This window comes from Vicia villosa, linkage group LG6, assembly GCF_029867415.1.
Source record: "Vicia villosa cultivar HV-30 ecotype Madison, WI linkage group LG6, Vvil1.0, whole genome shotgun sequence".
Classification (NCBI taxonomy): domain Eukaryota; kingdom Viridiplantae; phylum Streptophyta; class Magnoliopsida; order Fabales; family Fabaceae; genus Vicia; species Vicia villosa.
The window spans coordinates 107,138,361-107,161,965 of NC_081185.1; the positions used below are offsets into that span (position 1 = coordinate 107,138,361).

Here is a 23,605-nt window from a genome sequence, read left to right on the forward strand (position 1 = left end):
TGACGTTATCATTAGCGGATAAATCCACAGCCCATCCTCATGGAGTTGCGGAAGACTTGCTTGTCAAGGTTGACAAATTTTGGTATCCTGTTGATTTTATTGTCATAGACATGGAAGAAGATCCTGAGATTCCATTGATCTTAGGAAGGCCTTTTATGAAGACGGCCCGAATGATGATAGATATTGATGATGGCTTAATGAAATTAAGGTACCAAGATGAAGAATTATGTCTTGATCTCTTTGAAGCCATCAAGCATCCTAATGATGAGGATGATTGTTTTAGAATCGATGCTACCGAAAGGGCTATTATGAAAGTGGAGAATCAAATGCACTTGTCAAATCCTCTTGAGAAGACTTTAATGGAAGCTCTTGAAGTTCTCACCAAAGATCAAGAGAAGGAAATTGAAGATTGCTTGAGAAATTTAGAGGCTTGTGAGGAGATGAATCCATTTGAAACTCAAATTGAAGAGTTGAAGGATGAACCTAAAGTTGAAGAGCAAAAGGTGGAGTTGAATGTGTTACCGTCTCACTTGAAATATGTGTTTCTCGGTGACAATTCTACTAAGCCGGTTATCATTAATAGTGGTTTGTCTAACAAGGAAGAGCATCGATTGAAGGAAGTGTTGACAAAGAATTAAGAAGCTATAGGATGGGTTTTATCCGACTTGAAGGGTATTAGTCCGGCCTATTGTATGCATAAGATTATGTTAGAAGATGATTTTCGGCCCGTGGCACAACCTCAAAGGCGATTGAATCCAACCATGAAAGAAGTTGTTAGAAAAGAGGTTGTGAAGTTATTAGAGGCGGGGATGATTTATCCCATCTCCGATAGCGAATGGGTGAGCCCGGTGCATGTGGTTCCTAAGAAGGGTGGATTGACAGTTGTGAGAAATGAGAAGAACGAGTTGATTCCTTCGAGAGCGGTGACCGGGTGGCGTATGTGTATTGATTATAGGAGGTTGAACCAAGCAACAAGAAAAGATCACTTTCCATTACCTTTTATGGATCAAATGTTAGAGAGGTTAGCCGGAAGAAATTTCTATTGTTTCTTGGATGGTTATTCGGGATACAATCAAATATCAGTGAATCCGGCGGACCACGAGAAAACTGCTTTTACATGTCCTTTTGGCGTTTTCGCATACCGACGAATGCCATTTGGACTATGTAATGCTCCTGCAACATTTCAAAGGTGCATGCAAGCTATCTTCTCTGATTTGATCGAGAAAAGCATTGAGGTGTTCATGGATGATTTTTCTGTGTACGGGTCGTCATTTGACTTGTGCTTGAAAAACCTTGATGTGGTGATGGAGAGATGCATTGAAACAAATTTGGTTCTCAACTGGGAGAAATGCACTTTCATGGTGACGAATGGGATTGTTCTTGGCCACAAGGTTTCTTCAAAGGGGCTTGAGGTCGATCCGGCAAAAATTGAAGTTATTGAAAAGCTTCCCCCTCCGTGAATGTGAAAGGCATAAGGAGCTTCTTGGGACATGCTGGGTTCTATAGAAGATTCATCAAGGATTTTTCCAAGGTTGCAAAGCCTTTGAGTAATTTGCTCAACAAAGGTATGGAATTTAATTTTGATGAATCATGTCTAAAAGCTTTCCTAGAACTTAAAGCAAATTTGACCACCACACCCATAATTGTCGCTCCTAATTGGTCGCTTGAGTTTGAACTCATGTGCGATGCGAGTGACTATGCGGTTGGTGCGGTCTTAGGCCAAAGGAAGAACAAACAATTCCATGCTATACATTATGCGAGCAAAGTTTTAAATGAGGCACAGGTTAACTATGCCACTACCGAAAAAGAATTGCTCGCAATTGTATTTGCATTGGAAAAGTTTCGCTCTTACCTCATTGGTTCTAAAGTGGTGTGTTATACTGATCATGCCGCAATCAAATATCTTCTCACCAAGCCTGATTCAAAACAGAGGCTTATTCGGTGGATTCTTTTGCTTCAAGAATTTGATCTTGAAGTGAAAGATAAGAAAGGTACAGAAAATTTGATTGCGGATCATTTGTCTCGGTTAGTGAATACCGAGGTGACAAACAATGAAAAAGAAGTGAGGGAAGAATTCCCCGATGAAAAACTGTACATGGTACAAGAAGTTAGACCCTGGTTCGCAGATATGGCTAATCATAAAGCATCTGGCTGGATACCGGAGGATCTAACTTGGAATCAAAGAAAAAAGTTTTTAAACGATGCTAATTTTTATGTTTGGGATGATCCTCACTTGTTTAAGTTGAGTAGTGACAATCTTTTGAGAAGATGTGTCGCGGATGAGGAGACAAAAAGCATTTTGTGGCATTGCCACAATTCGCCGTATGGTGGTCATTTTAATGGTTTGCGTACGGCCACAAAAGTCCTTCAATCGGGATTTTGGTGGCCTACTTTGTTCAAAGATGCTTACCACCATGTTGCCTCATGCGACAGTTGTCAACGAACTGGTGGAATAGGGAAAAGAGAGGAAATGCCCCTCCAAAGTATTGTTGAAGTAGAAGTATTTGATTGTTGGGGCATTGATTTTGTTGGACCCTTCCCTTCCTCTATGTCAAATGAATACATCTTGGTAGCTGTGGATTACGTGTCTAAGTGGGTGGAAGCGATTGCTTCACCCAAAGCGGATGGTAAGACCGTGATAAAGTTTTTGAAGAAAAATATATTTTCGCGGTTTGGCTCGCCAAGAGTATTAATTAGTGATGGTGGATCTCATTTTTGTAATGCCCCGCTTGAGAAAGTGTTCGAGCAATATGGAGTAAAGCACAAGGTGGCTACTCCATATCATCCACAAACTAATGGGCAAGCTGAGAGGACCAATAGAGAAATTAAGAGAATTCTTGAGAAAACTGTGTCTAGCTCTAGGAAGGATTGGTCGATGAAGCTTGATGAAACCTTGTGGGCGTATCGGACCGCTTTCAAAGCACCGATCGGTCTTACACCATTCCAAATGGTGTATGGTAAAAGCTGTCACCTTCCCGTAGAACTAGAACATAAGGCATATTGGGCCTTGAAGCTTTTGAATTTTGACCACAAGTTGTGTGGAGAGAGAAGAAAAATCCAACTTAATGAGTTGGAAGAGATGAGATTGCATGCCTATAAGTCTAATTCGATTTACAAGGAAAAGACCAAATTCTATCATGATAGTAAGGTTAGAATGAAGGACTTTAAGGTAGGGCAATTAGTTTTACTTTTCAATTCCCGGTTAAGACTTTTTCCGGGAAAGTTGAAGTCTAAATGGTCCGGACCGTTTTTGGTCAAAGAGGTTAGAAGCCATGGGGCTATTGTGATAGAGGACCAAAAATCAAAGCAAGAATGGGTAGTTAATGGTCAGAGGTTGAAGGTTTATCGAGGATGCGATTTTAATCGTGAAACTTGTGTTTTATCGTTTGGTGATCCTTGATTGCCTTTGACCGTCGAGCTGACCGACGTTAAACAAAGCGCTTATTGGGAGGCACCCCAATTTGTAAATATTCAGCTTGTTTTATGTGTTTTTTACCGTTTATGTTTTTTGCGTTCTGGTCGAGCCAAAATCAGTCTACCGGTAAAGTTACACTTGCTGGTAGAAGAAAATTTTTTTCTGTGTTCTGTTAAGTCCGCTTAGCGCGCTCTAGCCCGCTTAGCGCGCTTTGTAGATTTTTTGAACCCTTAGTTCCAGAGAGTTGCGCGCTTAGCGCGCTCCTAAGCCCGCTTAGCGCGGGACAGTTTTCAAAAAAAAAAAATATTTTTGAATTTTGGGCCTTTGTTTGTTAGACCCGGCCCAGCGCGTTCTGAATGGAGAAAATAGGGTTTTGAGGTTTTGTGGCCTCATTTCCCTCATTTTGCTCTCCTAAAAGAATTTCCTCTCTTTGCTTCTCCATTTTTGTGTTGTTTAGCAATCTAACTCCTTGCTTTTTCTTCTCCTTCATCATCACCAAGGTATTTTTCTATTTCCTTTGCTATTTCTTTATGCTTGTTTTATATATTAGGGTTTAATTTTAGTTTAGGAATAGAAATTTTGTGGTTAGGGTTGTTGTTTTAAAAACTTAGTGATTCAATCTGGTTTCCAGTGCTTTGTGCTTGTTTAGAATCATATTTGGGTGCTGGAAATGCATGGATGAAACCCTGGTTCGCAGGGGATTTTTTCTGCAAATCGCAGAGCCCGCTTAGCGCGGTAGGCGCGCTTAGCGCGGTCTGGGGATTTCAGAAAAATCCCCTCTTCTCCCTGTTTTTGTTTGATGCAGGGGGAGTGATCTTTTGTTTTAATTCTTGCTGTGGCTGTTTAATTTTTGTTATGTATTGTGTTAACATGTTGGTTTTGTGGTGCCGTGTTCCTAATTATTTCAGATGGGACCGAAATTCCTGGGCTCTAAGAAAAGAAAGACCGGAACTGAAGGTGGCAGTTCTTCTCAAGCACCTAGGGCTATTCCGTTTAATCAAAACCGTTTTAAGAGTCATGTCCAGGAGGCGAGGTACAAGAAGTTAGAGGTTAGGACATGGTGGCCAGAGCGAATTGTGAGGATCAATCCTGAGGGAACCTATGGGTGGTGTCATCGCACCATTGAGGAGTATGGTTGGCTTAGACTTTGTGAGCCTGCACCTAAGTTTCATTTGGAGATTGTAAGAGAGTTCTATGCTAATGCCGTTCCAAATGAAGAATTTCCGGTTGAAGGTGTTCCCTTTGAGTTCAAAACTTGGGTGCGTGGTAAGGAAATTGATTTTTCTCGTCAGGCTATCCGTGAGTTTCTTGGAACTCAATTACCTTTTGAGGATGGTGAGCTGTGTGGGTATCATGTGCAATTAGCAAGGGGTAATTTCGATTGGGAGCATCTGAGGGAGGTCTTGTGTTCGGTTGGGCAGTCTTATGATCTTAATCCTTCACAACAGCCCCAGAAATTCTCTAGGAAGTCGTTGTCTACTAATGCTCAGATTATCATGTCTGTGGTCCTTCATAATTTGAGGCCTAGGAGTCACACTTCTTCTTTACCTGCTGAGTCTGCTGCTTTGGTTGCTCGTATGATTGAGCATGAGCCGATAGATATTACTCGCATTATTGCGAATGAGCTGAAGAGGGTTGCTTTGAGTGGAACTCGCCATGGTGATCGTGCTCCCTGCAAGTTGATATTCCCGGGTTTGATCATGAATCTGTGCAGGAAGGCTAGAGTGCAGATTCCTTCTGAGGGGCTTATGTCCATTGACACTTTTATTGATGATACTTTTATTGAGCGTTATTGTTTATCCAGGTTAACTGCTGTTCCTGTTGCTGCTGCTCGCCCTGCTCGCCGCCGTAGTGATCCTGATAGAGAGGAGAACTTGGCATTTCATATGGCACATCAGAGAGCATTCATGTTTATGCATGACGCTATGTCTCAGCTGAGGTTGCAGATGATGGAGCCCCATGTGGCTCATCCGTGGAGTTCTCGCCAAGATTTGGTGGATTATGCTAATTGGCCTGAGGTCAGTCCATTTCCTGAGGAGGAGGGAGATGGTGGCGAGGATGAGAATGTGGAAGATGATGAGGATGAGTAGTTCTTTTTAGTTGATGCTTAGTATGTTTAGTTAGTATGTTTAGTGCTAGTTTTTTTTTATTTTTGACTTAAGCTTTGTAGTTTTTTGTTCCGTCCTTTTATAGGATGAGGTATTTTGAACCTTAGGCATTGCTATGCCTTTTTGGATATTTTGACACCTGTTGGTGTTTGTTTTTAATTTATTAAGTTTTTAGTTTAATTGCTTTTATTTCTATATACATATGCAATTGTGTTTTTAAATTTTTGTTGTTGTTCTTGTGAAAGTGCTTCCTTTGATGAAGCAAGCTTTTACAACCAATTGGGGCGGTGATGATATAGTGTGAAATTAGTACGTGCAAGGTACATTTCTACCGTTCCTTTAATATACCATGAATGAGATGCTTGTAATTGTACAAATGAGATGTCATATTTTCTTTAACAAATATAGTTCAATAATGAATCATTTTAGTTCTAAAACTAGTGTGAGGAGCCTTTCCATTGTACATATATATATTATTTTGTGGTTACCAACAATGTGCGTTTAACTCGTGTTTATTATGTTTAATCTTGCGTTTTTTATTTTAATTGTGTAAAGCATGAAAGTGATCAAAGCATTTTGTTTCGCATTACGAGTATAACTTCTCTTCCAAATATAACCTACCCGGTGAGTGTGTGAGTATTTGCTAACCACTTTGAGCCATTTTGCCAAGATTCAATCGGTATCATGTCATGCCTTATAATTGCCGATTTTTGATTTGAATCTTGATGACTTTCTTTGAACCTTGAAAAGTACCATGAAATGTGGTTAGGATTGATTCCTTTTCGCCTTAGAATAGGGAGCATTCGTGATTATGTGGTGGTAATATTCAAGTTGAGGAGAATAAAATTTTGATCTTGGTTGTATTGGTGTGTAGAAGAAAATAAATAATTGCTCAAGAGAGAAAAAGAAAAAAAAAATGAATGAAAAGAAAAAGAAAAAGGAAAAGAGAAGAGCTTTGTATATAGCTAATTCCTTTAAAATAAAAAGATGAACTCTTGAGCAATAAAATTGTGTGATCGGTTGATAAGGATGTGTGGATATAATCATGATTTGAATGCTCTCTTTGGAATTGACCCCTTTTGTTTCAATGGCCTTGAGAAATGACACTTCCTTGTTAACCAACCCAAGTTTCAACCCTTAAGTCTTTGTGATTCTTGCTTTTACGCTTTTTATATAAATGTTGTGTAGATGATTGCATAATTAATTCTGGATGTTGGCGACATTGTTGTGTGAGTGTTAGGTCCTCAATTTTGTCTCTTACTAGAGAAGTGTGTAGGTTGTGATTCAATTTTGAACTTATTTTGTTTTAGGAGCTGTTTACATCAATTGTGTATTTAGTATTAGTATCTCAAGCATGGTATTATTTGAGCAAGGGTGAGATGTTGCTTGTGTGCTTATGGAATTTGAACCACCCATTTGTTCTTGTCTTAGCTTGTGCTCTCTTGGTTTTGCTTGTTGATTGTTTTTGTGTTTGTTTTCGTTTGAGGACAAACAAAGGTTTAGTTGGGGAGAGTTGTTAGTTACCAATTTGTGTAAATATCTTAGGTAATTTTTGGTAACTCTCAAGTCTTTTTGTGGTTAATAGTAGTATTTTATTGTCATTTGGTATATATTTATTCTTATATTTATATTATTGTTGAATAGTTCTTATCTTTGCAATCTATGTTGGATTTTGTAGTTTTTATAGATAATTGGAAGCTTGGACCATGGAAAAAGCACTTTGAAGATGTTCCAAGACCAAAGCCAAGGATTGCTGAAAAGAGGTAGCGCGCTAAGCGAGGTTGAGCCCGCTAAGCGCGCTTTTGAAGAAAAGAAGGAAGTTCTGGCAGAGAGTTCCGCGCTAAGCGAGGTCCGGAGCCCGCTTAGCGCGGTTGGGCGGTTTAAGCAATTATTGATAGCGCTCTTAGCGGGCTGCACCGCGCTAAGCGCGGTCTGCGAAACTTTGTTTATTTGTTTATGGGCCAGATCACTTTTGAAGGATATAGAGATATTTTAGAGAGAAACAAGAGCATAATACACTGTAGCAAACATAGAGTTGAAGATTGGAAGCCTTGATCGTCGATTAATCGCCTTTGATGCTTGTTGATCTTCATCCTTTCCTTCTTGTGCAAGCTACCATTCTCATGGATAGCTAAATCCCTTTTGTATCAAGATAAGATGTAATCTTCCTAGCCTTTTGTATGTTTTTCTTGTGAATATATGTGTATGAACAAGTGATGATCAATATAGATGGTTTAGTTTGTTTATTAAAGCTTTTCTCTGGTATAAATGTTTGAGACATCAATGTTTGTATCTAGACCTAACTCATCATCTTTCAAACTATAAGTTGCAGACATGGATTTAGAGTTTGATGTTTACTAAGTATCGGTTTTTAAACGTTATTTGTATTGTTTAAACGGTGGAGAAATCGTCAATTAAACAATACGGTAAATCTAACTATATCGTTGCGGACACGGACGATATAGGTGTCGATACGTAATTATATTGATCGTTAGTAAGTTCATAAGCATCTATTTATAAGGAAACATACAAATTTAGGTCGATGAAATCGAATCTTGATACATTTTCTTTAACTTAGAACTTTCATTAATTTACTCTTTGCTACTAAAAGAATTGAATGATCTTTTGCAAACCTAAAACTAAAGTAACATTAACTCAAGACAAAATAGGCTATAGAACGGCGGTGATATCGCAATAATCCCTGTGGATACGATAATAACGAAAAGTACACCACAATACTATTTCAACAGGTACGAGGAAAGACATCCATACAGGTTAGGGATTATGACACAATGAAGGAAATCCCTACAGGTTAGGCAATGCGTAGAAGAGAGCACATGGTGACCATTCAACAGTCACCAGATCCCATGGGCGTCGGGAGGCCATGCGATGTGCATAAGCGAGGATGTCCTTCGCGGGAGGAACAAGATCTTCAAAAAGGAATCCCTACAATTTAGGGATTGCGACAAATAAAAGAAATCCCTACAGGCTAGGGAATGCGTGGAAAAGAACACATGGTATCTGTTCAAGACGGTCACCATGAGTTGTGCGCTTCAAATATAATGGCCCTTAGAATAGATATCCAAGGGCGTAGATTCAAAGTCTAATGAACGAATGACTAGGTTTGAGTATTGACCGAGGATACGCGGTATGCGAGCGCTCGGGGATTCATCAAGAGTCTCCTCATCACGTGGCCATCATGAGGCCACACGTTGCGCATTCGGGGACGGAAGGACGTCCACTTAAACCGAAATCTGAGAGGTCTTATAGACAGTGTCAGATTAAAAGGGAATCCCTACAAGCTAGGGATCCAAGTTGAGCGAAATAATACCTTACAAGTCTATGGGATGATACTTGTAAGAGATAACCCTACATAGACTTAGATTTACCAAGTAATGCCCCCTCTTGGGATGGCTTCCCATGAAGGGTGGGATGATAAAATTACCTTAGTACATAGGTTCATAAGTTCGTCCTACGAATTTTCTACCCTTCCCAAAGGTGGTTTAATTCTAAGGGTCTCATGGGGCCCTTCATATCCTCCGAAACTTTTTGTTTCTTTGGATTTTTAGAAGGACTCTTTTGTCCATGAGGTTCGAATTTTAGGGGTAGGTTCCCAGAGAGATCAGCCAAATTCCGCATCCTACCCTCGACAAGGTCTAGCCTCGTCTAAAATATTTCTCGGAATTCGGCCCACTCTGAGTGGAATTGTCACTAAAGCTCGTAGGCGATGCAAGTCTCCTCTTACATAGTGACAATCCCCACACTCAAGGTTTAACAACAATTTTATATATATCCCAGCAATAATAAGGCAAACAAATATTTCAAATAATAATATTTAAAAAATAAAGTAAAGGATAATATAAAAAAGAAATTACCAAATAAATATAAATCATAAACCTCAAAATCTAAACCAAAGAGACATGCCCCAAACCTTAAGTGCTTCTCTGCCCTAAAGTTCCCCAGCAGAGTCGCCAGCTGTGGCAACCTGCCTAAAAATTAGAGCCGCCACCCTTTATTTAAAGGAAAAAGGGTAAAACTTTAAAAAGAAAAAAAATAAGATTTTGGGTAAGTAGGTTAATTAGGCAAAGGGAAGGTGTTAGGCACCCTTTGCCTCCCTTGTACTCAAGGGGACCCATTTAATCTTTAGGTTTAGGTTTTTATTATATATTATCAGAAAAAAATTATTAAATATTAGCCAAAAGGGCAAAACCTCAAAGGTTTTGATAAGGTCATTGTCAGATCGAGACAACAATGACCATGGCTAAGCCAAATACAACAAAGTCAAATACAGCTAAAATATAGCATGTAAACGAAATTATAATAAAAAAAATAAAGGCCTCAATGCATCATCATTGGCCAAAAAACCATTAAAAGGTAAAAACATTATAAAGAATTAAAATTCAATAGAAAATACCTCAGATATTCATCACCGGCCAAAACAAATATTTTTTAAAAGGGGGCCTCATAGATAATCATCGGCCAAAAGCTTTAAAAAAGGTTTTTTAGAAAAGGGAGGCCTCATAGATTAATCATCGGCCAAAAGGTTTGAATTTGAGATTGAGTTTGAAAAGGGGAAAGGGTTTGTCGGCTGTTGTCAGTTAATCGACAACGGCAGATTAGGGTTGTTCAAGACAACCCTAAGACAAACCCTCAGTGGGAGGAGTAGAAAAAAAAGGCGTAGAGAAAAAAAAGTTATGAAAAGTGATTTTTTAGAAAAATTGTACGTAGAATGGAAAAGAGGTCCTTTTTAGGGTTGCTAAGACCCCTTTTTATAGAGTTAGAAATTAGGTAAAAATCCATAAAAGGAAATAACCCATATCCAAAAGCCCAACAACCCATTTTGAAAATTATTAAAAAAAATAGGAGAAAAAGTGTGAAAATGTCACTTGTCCGATTCAAACCCGCAACTTCTTACTTGCATGCCTTATTTCTTGCCAATTGTGCTATGTTATTTATTTGAAATAAAAACTCAATTGAAAGCATATGAAAGACAAGCTAATATTTATTATTTAAAAATATATAAATAATTTAAAAATAAATTATTATATTTTTAAACAAATAAGTACAAAAATACAGAACATTGTAAATAAACCAATGAAGTTTATAAAACTCAAGTTTAAAAACAATTTTGAATTTTGAGATTAGGCCTCATATTTTATGAATAATAAGCCCAATTAAATACACACTTTTACTTAATGTATACTCCTATTTTTATAATAACACCTAATGACCTCACATCTTATGGATGTTAAGTCTAAGAGATTAAATTGAAGTACACGCCTATTTTATAAACTTGATCACACTTATATACGTATATATTTCAATACATACATATTTTAAATGATGTGCCAATGAAAACAAATAAGAAGGGACAAGTCTTAGTGGGTCAAATTTGAGGTATGACAGTTACATCTTTTAAAAAAATATATATTATTTTTTGTGTGTATTTTCTGATGTAGAAAATTTGTTATAATTATTTGACATTTGGTGTCATAGTGATTGAATGCTCCTATGTTTCGCTCTTCAAGCTTATGCTTCTGAGAATACAATCATGTTTGGGAGCATTAGCTAGTTGTTTAGTTTACAAACCATTACATAATTACTTGTACGTTTGGTTCCACTTTTTTAAGAGGTAAACATGATTCTAGAAGTGACAAATTGATTTTGGCAATGTTTGGTTTCTCTGAAGTATAAGTTGCTTAGTATGCAATTTCATCTTCTTTTTTTTTTCATAGTATTACTTCAAATTTAGTTTATTAATTGAATCATTTAATCGTTTTGCAGTTTCTTAGTTGCATTTTTTTGCTTGAGGCACTTCCTTATCCTCTGCTTCAATTTACACTTTCTTATGTTGTTTTGATAAGAGAAATATAATTCCATGAATTCTACGGATGGTAAAGGAACGTTTAGTACGCTATCATATGAAGCTGCCAAGATTAGGCTTCTGCGAAGTTTGATCATCGAGACAGAAAAAGTACAGGTTTCTATTTAAATATCTCTATTGATTATCAAATTGATATACATGATTGATTTTTTTCTTCTATTATTAACTCTAGATTTTGTAGCAGTTGCTAATTTTTCATGGTTTTTTGTTCTATTAACTTCATGATTGCAAACAATGTTCAATTTTGAATGGTGCAACTAAGGTGTTTGATAAAATGTTTGTAAGAACTTTGTCTTGTGAAAATAAAATATTTTGGGTTTTTTAGAGGAGGTTTTTAACCCCCGCAATCTAAAGCATTTTCAATTTTTTTCAAGCTGCCTTACACGTGGCATGACACGTCAGCTTCTGAATCTACCCAAAAATATCATGCGAGAAATCAGAGTATTTTAAAAACTATCAACAAGCATTTGGGATATCACATTTACTTCATATAAACAACTCATAAGCAGATACATAGCACTTTAATCTCAAAGAAGCACAAAACTACTTATAACAGCTCTTAGACAAACCAACTTCAATTTAATATGCAGCGGAATCATAAAATTCGGCTTTATAAACAAATCATCTTATTTAATCGGAAACAATTTCAAACATCATAGTACTTCTCACTATCCAATTTGGAACTTAACAACTAAAACATGAACAATATAGACAACCCCTAGAGTGCTACGTATCAGAGCGACACACCAGCTGGACACGATGAAGCTACAAACTTCCACAACTATACTTGAGTACCTGTCCATTTCCCATGGTTGGGGAAACATCAGCAGAAGGGGTGAAATATCAAACATTATAAAGGAAAGTATGATAATAGATATAGCAAGATAAGATCATACACAATTCACCACTTCTCAATATAAGCAATTTGCATCACGACAACAACATGGTTCATATATTCCAACTTATACACATATATCGTTAATACATATATATTCATATTCTCATCATATATGTTTCATTCATGTACATCATATCTACAACACATCAATAATCCATATCAAATGAATTCAACTTCACAAAATATGCATCCACACATCATAACAATGACTCGAATGCAACTCGGTATGCGACTCGAATGCGACTCAAACTATGCATATGCATGTGGTACCAATCGGAGCTTCAGCCCTCGTCACCAATTGCCCAATTCAGAGGTACAAGGCATAAGCCTTCGTCACTAATTTGCCAATCCAGGCCGTCAAAGAGTATGCATATGAAATGTGACTCGGCAAACAAGACATATACAACAACATACTCATCACAATCACACATCGTCACGAGGCATACGCCTATATCACTGATAATTACCAATTATTATAGGTAATTCAACGTCATAATTAATCTTTCATCTTGACATAGAAACAAAATTGTCACGATATCATCACGTCTCGACACATCATCGCCAATATACAACTTCACATATTAACAAAATCATCACGACATCATCATGCTTCGATATATCATGACAAACATATAACTTCACATATTAACAAAATCATGACGACATCATCATGCTTCGGTATATCACGACAAACATATAACTTCACATATTAACAAAATCATCACAACATCATCATGTTTCAGTATATCGCAACAAATCAACGCATTAAGTCAATTCACATTAGTCTCATAATTCTCTATAAATTAGTCGTTTAATTAACTCACTAATCCACTATCAACTAACCAAAACCATTCACCTAATATTCTCTAATTAATCAGATCTATCCTACGTCACTGCCGGTTATCTAATTTCCGGTTAAATTCACTACTTACTGTCATACCATAATCCCTATGTTATTTACTTAATCCCAAAACATGATTACGGTCAAATTCTCAAGATACCGTTATTTACCGACAAACCGAATAATTTATCTAAGTCCAAGTATTTTCTAATTAAATAGACTAATTGAAATTAGTTCAACTATTAATCAATAAACCAATTAATAATCACACTATATTAATTTCAATTCAATTATATTTCTATTCCATTATTTTCCAATTCCTAGCATCTACTGTACATGTCATTTATCATCATCAATTCATATCAAAACATGATTAGAGTTCAGTTTCATGAAAATCTAATATTAACCTTTCGATCCTCCGCAACTGCGATCGGGAGGGGGATGGAACCACTTGATGCCAGAACTCGCCCCCGAACCGGACTAAACCAGTGGTATAAAGCCAAAAAAAAATCTAACATAAACCTTAACATTTCTAATTCTACAACAAAACTCATTATTTCACTATCAATGGTTTACCCACAACAAACACAACAATCTAATACACATAGATTATCAATTGCACATAACTTATCACATTTATTTTGTCACATTCCAACAAACCATCAAATAACCAAAATTGCACATAGAAGAACATAGATATCAAGTATAGAATCTATCCACCATAACATACTATCATACAACCCTTTATCATGAAAGAACCTCACCCTTACCTTGATAAATTTGAAATCTATCAACATAGCTCTAAGCTTTTCTTCAAAAGAAATCCTTTCTAACATCATTTGGAGACACACCTAAAAACCAGTTTGGGAATCAGCTTATCAGACGAACTTAAAACCCTTAAAATCAAAATCGTTCCGGTCAGAACTTACCTCTATGAGTCAGGAACATTGTGTCCAAGTACCGCGACGATCCAACGGTCAGAACTTCCTCTTACTATCTCACTTATGTTAATTGGGCTTAACCCACCAATCCATTTCTAGTATTATAATTCTACTACTTAGGCCCATTTCATAATATCTCTCAAATTACTCAATTAAGCCAAATAACACAAACACACACTCATAATTAAATACTTAAATAATTATTATATTACATAATAACTAAATAAATAAGTAATTATTAAAAACACCAAATAATATAATTACTAATATAATTAATAAAAATATTAATAAAATCGGGATGTTACAGCTTCCGTCAATGAGAGTTGACGGCAGGGACCAAAATGTACAAAAATTCTGGATGAAAAAATTTATGTGGACTATTGTTTAAAGGAAAATTTTAGAGGGGTTAAAAGCAAAGTTTGGTATATTTATAGGGACCAAAACCATATTTAACCCTTGTTATAATTATGCTTGATATATAATCTAACAATATATATCAAAATCTATCAATAAGATAGAGATGTTAAATGCATTATGAAAAACAGTAATATTCACATGAAAAACAATTTTTCTTTACTTGATTAAACCTTCAGGTTGTTTTGAACGAATTACCTATATAAAAATTTAATATTAAATATTATTATTACAATAATTTATTTTAAAAAAAACTAATTTTTTCATAATTAAAATAAAGTTTAATATAAAAAGATTAATTTGGAGAGAATATCACTTAACAAAAGTTCTAATAACCATACCATAAACATGGTTAATTAATAACGGTTCAGTTTGGTTAGTTTTGGTTAAGTTAACGGTTCAGTTCGGTTATCGGACTGTTTGATAAACTGTGGTTCAGTTCATAAGCCAAAGAGAACGGTTCAGTTTTTTAACAAAAGTTCTGTTCGGTTTTATAGTTCAGTATAGTTCTATGGATTTTTTGAACAGCCCTATAGACAAACACAGAGAATTAATAAGGTAACTTTAACATGTCATGTGTAAACATTTAATCCAAAGCTAGCCTATTGTGAAACCATAGTAGTATATTTGAAGAACTAATATTGTGTGAATGGATGCTCACCAGGAATTTTGCCTAGTAAAACACGGGCCTTCTCAGCACATTTGAAGGCAAGATGCGCACCTTTTCCACCATTATAACGATTATCATCCTAAAACACCCTTTTACTAGAAGAAAAAAAGCATGAAAAACTACTAAAGGAAATGTCCGTTATTATCGATTGCAATAGTGCCTCACCCTCTTGTACTCCTCCAGCCAGCTTTCTTCTTGAGTAACGGCTAACAACTTCTCTACCTTATCAAGGATTTCTTTCCGACTAAGAGCTTCTGCTTTTGTCTTTGAAATTTGGTAATCAATTTGTTCCAAAAGGTGTTCATGGTTAGCAGATTCTGCAAAATGATTTTCAAACTGGCTGAGATCATAACAGGTTCATGGCATATTTTGATCAAAATAACAAACTAGCCAGAGACAAATTTTTTTGACAATTCATCCCAATCGTTATGCCCGATGCATTGGACACTTAACATTTATCCTTAAAGAACTTAACTCAGTAACAGGAAATCGTTATGCAACAAAAAGAAAACTGATACAACTAATGGGAAATCTTCAAAAACTAATGAAAAATCTAACCTGAGTCAAAAGACTCTATTGGATGTCCACTAGGAAAAACTGTTTGTATAGTCAAATGTGTACTTTTGCATATTTCCTCTAACTCTAACTTCTTTCTCTGCACAAGTTCTTTCATTTTGGTAGACTTAAGTTGTTCTAGTCTTCTAACTTCTCTCTCAACCTGCAAGGAGAAGAGCCTATTAATTCAATCACAGCTTAACAAAGAAAAGAACCGAGACAATGCGATACAAACAAACTCACATAGATCATGTTGTCAATTGAAAGTATGCCAGGCTCAATAAATTCAGATTCCAGAGCAGCAATTTTACTGGTGATGTTGTGAAATGTCTTGTGTTCCTAAAGAGGAGTGTTCATCAAACTCCACATCTCTAGTAGGGAAATTGTGAAACACTGAAGCTGGTCATGCATGAAAATTTATGATGTTTAGGTGAATAAAATTGGTTTTTGTTAGAACAAGATTTGTTCTGATCAATATTCTTAGTTTTGATGATAACAAGGATATGAATTTTGTATGAGATAATGTGGTACTCTAATACTATACAATTTCCATTTCAGGAATTATACAAAGAGTATGCACAAAATCAGCGCAAGAGGCAACTGACTCAGAAGGTTCAGCATGCAACATCAGAACATGGTCTGGCAAGACATCAGAAGATGGTCAAGCAGAATCAGAACATGGGTCTATGGAAGCATCAGAAGAACTTGAGATCAGAAGCAGAAGCACTGAAGTTCTCATGGTATCACGCTCAGAAGCACTTCAAGGTCAGAAGACAAGAAGATGCTCTGCACCAAGCTGTTTGACTCTGATGACATTCAAACGTTGTTTACACAAACATCAGATCAGAAGCAAGTACTAGACTGGCAGGCTACGCTGACTGACAAAAGGAACGTTAGAAGCTATTAAAGGCAACGTCAGTAGACACAGCGGAAACAAGGCTCGAGGTAGTTGACAAAAGAGTGAAACATTAAATGCAATGCTGTACGGAATACGCAAAGCATTAAATGCTCCCAACGGTCATCTTCTCAAGTGCCTATATATATGAAGTTCTGATGAGAAGCTCAAAACAACACTTGCGCATTAAAACTGAAATGCTGTCAAATTCAAAAGCTCTCAAACTTCATCATCAAGCTCACTACATTGCTGTTGTAATATCTTAGTGAGATTTAAGCTTAAACTTAAGAGAAAATCACAGTTGTGATAATAGCTTTATAAGAAGCATTGTAACTCTTAAAAGAATTTGTTTACATTAATTTGTAAGTCCTAGAGTGATCAGGTTGTTGATCAGTATACTCTAGCAAGTCTTAGAAGTTGTCTAAGCAGTTTGTTCCTAGAGTGATCAGGTTGTGATCAGGATACTCTAGAAGACTTAGCAGTTGGCTAAGTGGAAAACCATTGTAATCAAGTGTGATTAGTGGATTAAATCCTCAGGTGAGGTAAATCAATCCAAGGGGGTGGACTGGAGTAGTTTAGTTAACAACGAACCAGGATAAAAATCATTGTGCAAATAGTTTTTATCTTACAAGTTTTAAAGCTACACTTTTTCTATCCTTCAGTTTTCTAAAAAATGAAGAGCATGAGCAAGAATACTAACCTTCTGTATTCTTTGCATTTTAACTTCTCTCAAACTCAAAACTTCAGAGTTCAAACTCTTCAATGTATGGTCACTTACATCTATTGTAAGTGTGAAAGTCATAATAGGACAAATCTCACAAATTTTGTTTTCGACATCTAGACCGAGCACTGAGCATAATGAATTAAGAGTATGTAGTTTATCAGATATCTGTTTCATTCGTCTGGCCTGCCACAATTTAAGAGAATAATTTTCGCAATTAACATTTAAAAGTTTATGCTATTTAACAAAATTTACATAGGACGAAAGACACAAATCACCTTTTCATTTTCAAATTGAACTAACTGCCTATTTAATTCTTCAAGTTTTTCGAGAGATAAAATACTTTCATCTAAATATGCATTTGCCTCCGTCCTGCCATAGAGCTCGCTGGAAATATTCTGCAACTGATGTATGACTTCCAAAAGCTGCTTCTTCCTTTCATTTTTCAACTTTCTCATCTCCTCAAGTTGTGAAATAACAATCTCATGTTCTTTCTTCAAGTTTCCACAAGACTTACGTTCACACTAAGAACACCAATGAAATTTTGTTAATTGAAACATTGAGAATAGCTATACAGTAAACTCAAATCTAGAATGCCAACAAGAATTACATGTAGTGATGGTTCAACCATAGAAGAACACAAGCCAACAATTTTTGCTTCATAATCAACAATTTCCTGCTGAATTTGCGCCCTATATAGTTTTTCTTCGTCTACTTTTTTCTTATACAAATCCAGACACGTTTGTTCTATTTCGAGCAGCATTGCATCTCTTTTAGAATCGGATTCTCCAAGTTCATCCCATATTACCTTACATTCAACACACAAGGATCAAAGTAACACAATGTTATTCCTTTTACCAAGGTTCTCTATAACAAGAAACGCAAACGGTATTTCCTGTTAAGGAACAATAACCTGAAGTTCTTTAAGCAACGAGTCACAAATTGTTTCTTGATGAGGAAACTAACTGCTTTGTTTATTGATCATAAAAAAATTGTTTGCTATAAAACAAAACAAAAAGCCAAGATGATAACAAGGAAATGTGAAACATTTGTTTACTTAACTACAACCAAACATTGAAAATCACAATTAAACATAGACTTCAAAAACAAGGAAAAGGAACAAACATAGCAATTATGTGTTCTTATCAATAGAGGCAATCCTCACCGTACAAGTTAGTTTTATAGAGATGAGTTAGTCCCAACGACATTTATCTAATAATATATGGCTTGAACATGTTTTTATAAGTGGGATGGTAGGCAATCCTTACGAACAAAATTTAGGGCATATACACAAAAACAATTTTAATTTATTTAATCTTTTGATATAAAAATAACTTATGCAAACTTATTCATAAGCGCGTATTTTGATATCCATTTCTGCTATAAGCTGAGAATAAGTTGTTTATCCAAACATGCTCTTATTCGTAAGCACTTATTTTGATAAGATCAGCCTAAGCATAAGATCAGCCTAAGCATAAGAATCTACAAGGTTCAGGTACTCATCAAAATATCAAAGCTCTCATACTGGGCAATAACTTCAAATTGCAGGAAAAGCAAACACAAAAGTGAATTGGAAAAATGAGAGCGAAAACAGACCTGATGAAGAAGCGTGGTTGAAACACTGTGGAAGAATGGAAGACAAATTGGGAAATTTGAAGGGTTTTCAAAATGGAATGGTGATGAAGAAGAAGGGAGTTTTGAGTGATGAGTAATAGAAACCGATTTTGGGAGGGAAACAGAGCGGTAGGAAACGTTTTCTTGGGATTCGTGCAACAATATACTAATCATGAGGATTGATGGGGTGTAATAAATACCATATTTAAATTCATTTTAACTTGTGAGTTTTTAATATTTTTATTTTCAAAATAACACATTAATTTTGTTAGATTAAACGTTATGGTTTTATTCATCAATTTATTAGTCATGGTGTTTTTAATGTTAATCGGTTTATGAATTTATTTAATATTATAAAAATCTTAATTTATTAGTCATGGTGTTTTTGAAGGTTAATAAGTTTTAATCCAAAAAAAATTCTAATTTTTCTTTCAAGCATGTTCGATAGCAAGCACGATTTCATGCAATTCAACTTAAAAGTATGTGCAAACTCCAATCTTAGCTGAGAAAGCTTCCAAAAATATTTTTAAGTTATCACTAAATATGACACCACAAGTTGATATTCCAAAATCTCCTCTTGAAGCTCCATACATGTTGCACTTAATCCAATTATGACTAGGGAATCACCAATTAACTTTTATAATTCTAGGTCCGGGAGGATATCGATATTTGATGTCAAAGCATTTAATAATTGTAAGCTCGTGAATTAAAGTGTACAAATTGTTTAACATGAATAATGTTTCAATCAAAGTTAATTTTACCATTTTGAAACCTGATATCATTTCTTATGTACTAAATTTTCCAAAGAATTATTATGATGAGAGTCATGATCAAGTTTTGAATTTGAGAGCTTCAACTTCTACCGGCAAATTTGAATAAGCATTTGTAACTAGTTTTATCAATGTTCATTCCAAACAATCACTTCAACCAATGCCAAAAAACCTAGAGTCCCTCAGGAGGGGCGTCTATAAGAGCATGTTCAATTGAACTTAGAGTCTCTTCAAACGATATTATATGTTGAGCCCGAGTGATAAGACTCTAATTCCCTCGATGAGACGTTGAGTATCTCAAACGAGACTTCTGTCAAACCCTCAAGTGAGACTTTAAGTCTTTTGAGCCATATTTTGGCCGCATCCCACGAGTGAGACTTTAGGTTGAATCCCGTTTGAGGAGATTTCAATTTCGTTAGGCGGGGAGTCTAGAGGAGCGTGTTCGCTGAGACTCTAAGTCCTTCAAGTGGGATTACATGTTGAGCCTGTATGTTGAAACTCTAAGTCCCTTGGCCATTAATGACTGTAAGCTCGTGAATTAGAAATTATTTTAGGTGCTTGAAAGATAGATATTGACGTTGATCAAGTGCTTGAACACTTGAACTTCTGTTACCAATTGAGTTTCTACTATGAGAACCAAGAAACTGTGCATCATAGGTATCCTTGATTGCTTAAATTGTGGACCTTTGCTTCTTATGACTATGAGGAAAAGGATTAGATGATGATTATTTTCTTTTCCCTTTATGCTTCTCTAAAAGCTTCACAAGTTGGTTTGAACTCATGGCGATAATGATGATGATGATGGATTTAGAGAAGAATGGGTTGAGATTAAATGACTATGACAATGGATGATGAAATGAGATGAACGAAATGAGATGAATAAAATGAGATGAGATGAATGAAATGAATGAAATAATTTCAAAAATGAGATGAAATAAATTGGTTGTTATATAAAATAATTTGAATGAAATAAAGTGAGTGGAAGAGGAAAACCAAAATTCATGCATAAAGTAAATCAGATTTTAAGGCTTTGATTCAAATCATGTTAATGCATGAGTCTGAATGTGAGAAAAACACAAGAAGGAGGGTTGAATTGTGTTAACTTTAACTTCCTTTTCTCCTTAAATATCTTATCAGATTCTGGTCAGAAGGAGAGAATCTGAGTTAGAGTCTGATAGTGATAGCATCATATAGTATTTATCAAAAATAAATAAGAGAGTAAGACAACATACAAGCAATTATCCTAGTTCCTCCTGCAAATCAGGAGTAGTTCAGTCCCCTTGCATTTTTAAGAGATTTCCACTACAATCAGATCTGATTACAAATTGCCCAAGCACACAAGTAAGAGACTTCCAATGCTCAAACACACAAGTAATGGACTTTATTGCTCAAGCACACAAGTAAGAGACTTCAATGCTGAAGCACACAAAGAAAAAGACTTCTTCCTGTAAAGCCTCAGCCTCATACTTCTCTACAGACTTCTTTTACCTAGCTCAAGAAATCAACTTCAACCTCTACTAAGCTAATAAAGATCTATTCACCTCTTACTCACTAGATAAAGATCTCTTCAATAAATTTTCTTTTACGGAAGCCTTCAGCTTTGCCGGGTTGAAGGACTTTGTTTTTAAGAAGCCTTAAGAGAGGTACCCAGAACAAGTATTTGTGCATATAAATATTGGGAAAACACTTATAAGAAAAATGGGATTTGCAATTCAATAAGGGGGATTTGTTCTTCAAACAAAAACAAAAGCAAGAGAACGAAGAAGCAATCTTCCTTCATCCTCCTCACACACCCTTAATGACATCCGAAATGAACAAAGAGCAGTGAATGCAAAGATCGACAAGCTCATCCAAAATATGGAGAGGAAAAATATTATATCTCCAACCATTTCGAGAGGATGATGATGATGAGATGAATTAAATGTCTCTTAGTTGTTTTGTTTATTGTTATGAAATCTCCCTTCTTATACTTTTAATTCTGCAAATTTCCCTTCTTTAATTTTAATACTTAGCAATAATATGAATGTTGTTTTTCCTTCTCTATATAACTAAATTTCTCATGTTTGCATATTTATTATTCGCAATGCATCTTTACCTGCATTTTTTATTTTGACAAAGGGAAAAAAGTATACTCCTATGAGATTAGAGTATACTCTCTATCTAACTCAGGGGAGTTTAATCACTCAAAACATAATTGGATTATTTTATTTTACCACCTCCTCCTTTAATAAGGACAACAACTTTTGAAGATGACAACTAATGTCAACTGATCTTTTGACAAGTCAAGCATAAGTGGTTAAGTGAAAAAAGATGCAAGCCTAAGCATTAGGGTTTGAAGAACTTGACTATCTGATGATCGTAATCGAATGAAATGTAACTCAAGCCATATCTCAAGAAAACTCAAACAAGTTTCTACAAAAGGAAGCATCTGACAAAGTCTTGAAGTATTAAGAAGTCGTCCTAAATTAGTAACGAGTGCACAAATTGTAAATCATATGGGCCTTCTAGTAAAAGCGAGTGACTAAACACACACATACACATACACACACACACACACACACACACTAAAATGTATTTTCACACTATTTGCTTTCAAGAAAATATCCTAAAAATGTATTGAAGTTGTGTCAGATGATTTGGGAGCTGTCAAAATATCTCTAGGCAAATTTTTGACTTTGCTAATCGATTATCACTTTTATCTAATCAGTTAGCTCAGTTCAAAATTGAGTCTAAAGCGATTAGGACAACTTCTTAATGATGTGCCCGATTATATATCTTTTTCTTTCTATTTTGAACTTACAATCGATTATATTTGGAATCTTTAATCGATAGGAATCATGTACCAATCAATTAAATTGTCATAAAAAGCATTTATTTCAAATTCCTTTTTGAGCCAACTTCTAGCCTATAAATAGAGGTCCCATCCCTCATTTCAAATAATCCAGAAATGTGTTTTGACACTACTCACACACACACACACACACACACACACACACACACACACACACACACACACACACACACACACACACACACACACACACACACACACACACACACACACTCGCACGCACATGCTCACACACGCTCTCTCTCTCTCTCTATCACTCCCTCTTGCTCTTTAACCTTTTCTTTTATTTTTTTCTCATTAATATTTTAGCCTAAGTGCTTCTGCAAGAAAGTCGTTTTATGAGTGAGGATCATTTGTATTTCTAGACTGGTAGAATTGTAAAATTCACCGAGAGGATTTTTTATATACACCTTGGTTGAATATTATCCATTTAGGGATTATTTGTTGATTACAAGTTAAACCCGTAAAAAACTATGGTTTGAAAACTGTGATCAAGTCCGTGTTTAGGTTCGTCCGTGATAAAATCTCTTTAGGTTCTTGGTTAACCTGTGGTTAAATCAATATTATGTTAAAGCTTAGCCCGTGGTAAAAGTTTGGATAAGGCTCAAGATTAGCTGAATATTAAAATTTCCCAAGTTATTGATTAGCCCATGTAAAACCAAAGTTTAAGGTTCGTGAGCTCAGCCCGTGGTAAAATCTTGCAAAATTTGTTTAGAAGCTTGCAGAGTAACCTCTCCAAGATTTTCGTGGAAAGAAGACTAACCGTTTCGACCTACCGTTTGTGGAAAGAGGACTAACCGCTTAAATCCATTTTTGGAATAGAAGATTCAACTACTATATACCCAGGCTTACTGTTTGGTTGAAACTCAACCATTTTTCTTGCATTAGGGAGTTCATGAGTATTACCTACTAAAAACTCTCAAAGTTTATTGGATACTCTCACGATCAACTTTTGGGGAGAGGAGTAGGTCTTTTTTTTTTCGCGTCTAATAAAAATACCATGCTTACGATTGTTCAACAGTTTAACC

General features: G+C 35.7%; 1 pseudogene; it reads right to left on the bottom strand.

The window, feature by feature from the left end:
• LOC131614300 (65-kDa microtubule-associated protein 4-like) overlaps positions 1-23,451 on the bottom strand; it is a 162,096-nt pseudogene extending 138,645 nt beyond the window's left edge.
• Between the last annotated feature and the right edge of the window lie 154 nt (positions 23,452-23,605).